The 5196-nt window shown below is 38.0% G+C and overlaps 1 pseudogene; it reads left to right on the forward strand.

Annotated features, from left to right (window-relative positions):
• The window catches only part of LOC107660325 (mitofusin-1-like), a 17079-nt pseudogene that overhangs the window by 4563 nt on the left and 7320 nt on the right, over positions 1-5196 (forward strand).

Here is a 5196-nt window from a genome sequence, read left to right on the forward strand (position 1 = left end):
AGTGTAATGCTAATGCATTGCCAATTAGCTGAAATACAATTGAAATGTACTTGAAGTACATTAAAACGATGCTTCAAATATACTCTAACTGTAGTTCATGAAGTATTAAAAGGACATTTTAAATGTATTTTAAGAAATACACTTAAATTGCACTAAATATACTTAAATTGGTTCCATTTTAACACAATTTCAATATATTAAATATATTACAAATAGATTAAAATCCAACTTAAACATATCGAAATACACTTAATATACTTAAAGTTGTTTCAAAATAATACATTTAATATGCACTTAGTATAGTATAATTTAAATATAGTAAGTATGTCTGAAAAAGCACAATTTAAATATATTTATTTTTCACCTGGGTCACCGCGCCCAGGCAATGCCAGAGACTGTTAGGCTCGACTGCTTTGGGTCACACAGCATAGAGCCTTCTGCTTTTGACACTGCTCTGGAGGGAGACCAGGAAAAACTAGGCCTAGTCAAGTTAAAAATGAGTGTAACAACCATAAAACGGAGTGGCCCAATGATATTGAGAATGGTATTTGAGGTGCAACTTTAATTGTGAAAAAATATGCAAAAATTATGCTCCATCACACATGCTTCATTTCATATTTTATATATTGGTGGTATGATGGAACCGAAATGGGCCGTATGCTTTTTCTTTAAAGGCGGTGCTTTGGCTGAAGCATTCCAAAAGCAACTGATGGAGTTCCAGAGTTTTGAAAGAGCATTTGAGGTGAGAATGTGCTCAAACTGTAGTGACTGGCTCCTGGATAATCATTGTCTGAAAATGAGGCTAAAAAACAATGAAGATTAAGAGGAGCTTCATGGGAAATGAGTCTTAGTCCTGTCTGTATGCTCTTTAGACTAGATGAGAATTTATGACAGTTTTACCCAGAAATGGTGTGAAGTTTGATGATGGTCTCCTTAAGCAAGCTGGTTTGCATCAATTCAGGCCATGGGCTACTGGCTCCCAGATGTGTGAGATATTTGGTGTTCCTCATAGATTCCAGGCAGCCATTCCCATAGTGGCAATCCCTGAGCCAAGTTAGCAGATTTGAGTAGGTGAGCATACCTCACATTCTTGGGATCCAGGGATGAAAATTCACAGTAATCTACGATGGCATTAATAGATGGGCCTGTTGTGATTCAGTCATATTAGCAGACAATGATGAGAGTGGAAAAACATGTCACCCATGTTGATAGTCATAGATAAAATCTTACCATTGGAATCTTGTTTTGATTAGTTTTAATTGTGATGTGATCCCTGATAATTGTGGTACAATGATGGCTCAAGAACATGCTTCATGGATTCCACAGGAATTTATATCACAGTCTGCCGTGAAGACAAAGTTTGAGCAGCACATGATCAGAGCCTGGCAGATCATTGAGTAGGCTATCATGGATGCATCAATATTTCTTCAGCAGAAAAAAAGTGAGTTCCAAAACCTGTCTGCTTTATAACGGAGGGTCTCTGTCCAAGCTCCCAAAGACAATATTTGGTACCACTATTGAACCAAAATCATTTTGTTCTTTAGCATGGTATTTTTATTTATTTATTTTGTTGTTGTTGTTGTTCTTGTTACAAATGGAATATTCTGCTTTTTGAACCTCTGTAAATCCATAGAGTGTTCTCACTAGAAGATTGTGAGGCTCTAATGGATCGGCTGGAGTTTGTGCGAAATCAACTCAATTTCCTAACCAAGGACATCAAAGACAAGATAAAGGCCATCACTGACAAAGTTGCTGACAAGGTAACCTGCAAGTTCTGCCAATACCAGCATAGATGGAGTGTGTGTGTGTAAGGCTGTGCAAGGCTTAGGCCTATGCCCCTATTCCGCTGTCACAAATATAGTGAAAATTAAATAAAAAGTGTTGACTGCGGCACTAAATTTAGTTCTGTCATGACAACTCTCGGAGAGACTGGCATGGTAATGTACATGACAATGTTAATGTATTTGTTCTTGGCAGAATAGATCTGCTACGCTGCTGCTGCTGCGGCAGAGCAAGTACCGGGACTTGCTACTGCCAATATATCCAGAACATGCTGCTGTGAGCATGTAAGAAATAGTGCTGCAGCAAATATAACATAGATGGAATAACACCCCACAAAGCAGGAGACATAGAAGGGAAGGGACAATACAAGCCAAAACAAGAACAAAACACCCCCCAACAAGCAGATCTATCACCAAGTCATATGTACTGCTGCTGCTCCAAAGAGCCATGTGAACCGCATGTATTTCTATCTATGTGTGCCTGGGCTACCACGCCGACCGGCTTAAAGCAAGTGGCCTATGACTATGTGAGCCTTGGCTACCACGCCAACTGGTTTAACACTAGTGCCCTATGACTATGTGAGCCTTGGCTACCACGCCAACTGGCTTAACACTAGTGCCCTATGACTATGTGAGCCTTGGCTACCATGCCAACCGGCTTAAAGTCCGCATGAAATCAAAATTGACTTTATTTACTTTATTAGCGCACACTGCTAGTCTTGATGTGAACAATTAATCCATGCTGAGTATTGTAATTAATCCACTGAAAAAAAAAATTTGTCATGGTAATCTTTAATCAAAATCGAAACATTTGCTTCCGCTCTGGAATGGCATTCCTTCTCTGATGACGTCAGTTTGATGGCTTGGGCAGAATATCCTTAAATACACCCTCTAACCGTTATTAGTTGCTATGAGTGAGAGACAGAGAGGAGGAGCGCAAAAATAAAACCACGCCCTCAATTCAATATTCCATTTCAGCTGGAAATACGTCACTACACTGAAATAAAGCCAGCAGCAACGTTCACGCGGACTTTAACAATAGTGGCCTATGGCTATGTGAGCCTTGGCTACCACGCCGACCGATAACTGCTGTTACTTTCTACACTTAATCAGTTCCAGTGGCAGCGTAACAGATTAATTCATGTTCTTGCAATGATGACTGACAAAGTTAGCCGATGCATGCCATTTTATTCTCTCGTGCAGATAAAAGTTGTCAAGTTACAGTGTACAAAAAACCCTGGGTGGACTGACCTGAATGAACTGAAATAAAAGCAGAATATACACAGAATTTGCACTACACTGAAGTCAGTGAAAATGACCTTTTTATAAAGTAAATGTATTTTGCTCACTTTCTGTAATTTACTAGCTGTTTGAATAACTTAATTAGTAACTTACACTTTCTGGTATTTGCCTAAAAAGCCGAGTTTTATGATGCGTGTATTGGCAAGGCAAAGTTGACTGCTACTCACAAAAATGCGCTTTGACACGTTTGCCTGATAACTTGAAGTTTAGGCCTATTGTTAAAGCGCCACTTAACCATCAAAAGCTGCAAATGCATTTTTGTCGCATACACTGCAGCAGTACCTCTGCCGGTAAAATACTTACTTTGGTTGAATATCGTCTGTATTTAATATTTGAACCTCATGTTTTCTACATGGTGTTGAAAAGGCCAGTGCCATGGCAGAAGAGATTTGTTGCCTGTCTGTTCTTGTGGATGAATTCTGCTCTGATTTTAGCCCTGCCCCGAATGCCTTAGCCCTGTACAAAACTGTGAGTTTTTTTCTTTCTTTATGTTAAAGTCAGATTTTAAAAAATCATGAAGAATTAACTTTTGAAGTATAAAGCATATACCAAAGAAACCCAAACACATGACTTTGTTAAGCAGTGCATTATGGGAACTGTCAAGTTCTGTTCACTGACTCATGTCTAGAGAGTTACCTGTATGAACTCTGCAGTGATCGCTGTCTGTGATCAACATTACAGCACTGATAAGCTGGTCTCTTAAACTAGAAACTAAGACTAAAAACATTGTTCTTGATTAGGCTAATCTACTGGCTTTTAAATAGCTGTGTACCATCTTCAAATTCTGTTTAAAGGCACAATGGTGCATACAATTTGTACTAAAATATGTAATGTTATTATTTTTAAATATGATAATAAATTCTGTGTAGAAGTATTTGTTATATTTCTGCAGCATTATAAATGCACATTTTCATGCTATATGTGACACTTCAGATTCTGTTAAATAATGTTAATCAGTTAAAAAAAAAAAAAATCTAAACCTCTAAATTCACCTGAGAATCAAAACTGAAGATATTAAAACTCGTTTCAGTGAATATAATTCAAATGTCAAAAAAAAACAAAATAATAAAATGTAAGTCTTATTTAAAGGGTTGGTTCACCCAAAAATGAAAATTTGCCCATAAATTACTCACCCTCAATGCATCCTAGGTGTATATGACTTTCTTCTTTCAGACGAATATGGTTGCTCATTTTTAAATTCAATTAGGCAGACCACGCAATACACTCAGCGATATGGATTAGAAGAGCATTCACTTATCTAGATGTTGATTTCGCTGTTCTGAAGCAAGCTGCAACTGCTAGGCAAGCACTAGTCATATATTTGAATGTTGAGCAGCGAGCTCATTGGCTACCGATACAGGAGAGAACCAATCAGCTGTGCCATGTGATAATGTCATTAGGTCAGATTGAGTTAGACCTATCAGACTGCGCTATCTAGAGTTTCATGCCAGAACTCTATATATCTGCTCATGTTGCATCATGTTTGTTTTTTTTTGTGTGTGTGTATGATTGCACATTATAACCAATCACATACGATTCTGTTGAGCTTATGAGTACAATGGCCAATTAGAGGCGTTCAGATTAGTAATCGCTGAAACACCAGAGTTCTGTTCAGTGCGTGAGCTCGCTGAATGAATTCTGCACTCTCGTGAATTTCCTCATCATAAACAACAAAATGCAGATGTACTTATGATGAAACTAAGATATTAATTTCACAGTGTAGACAGCTTTATTGATTATAATGGTAGGTTTAAAAAAAAAAAAACCTTAACCCTCTACCGCATGGTGTAGCCATATGGCAACATACTCTTTGTGGTAATTTCCTTGCCACTGTCTCTTTAAGAGAACATTCTCGTTTTTTTTTGTTGGAAAGAGAAGACCTTAGTCTAGCCAATGATGTGCTTTGATTAAGCGACAGCGGCAAGGAACCAAAACTCCATCGGTGACAGAACAAAACAACAAAGAACAAAGTTTTCTAGTCTTTTCAAAAGAATGTCGTGGTCAATAGTGTCGAACGCAGCGCTAAGATCCAATAGCACATATAGAGAGATACAACCACGATCAGATGATAAGAGCAGGTCATTTGTAACTCTAATGAGAGCAGTCTCAGTAC

Source organism: Sinocyclocheilus anshuiensis, unplaced genomic scaffold (genome assembly GCF_001515605.1).
Source record: "Sinocyclocheilus anshuiensis isolate Anshui unplaced genomic scaffold, SAMN03320099.WGS_v1.1 scaffold1599, whole genome shotgun sequence".
Classification (NCBI taxonomy): domain Eukaryota; kingdom Metazoa; phylum Chordata; class Actinopteri; order Cypriniformes; family Cyprinidae; genus Sinocyclocheilus; species Sinocyclocheilus anshuiensis.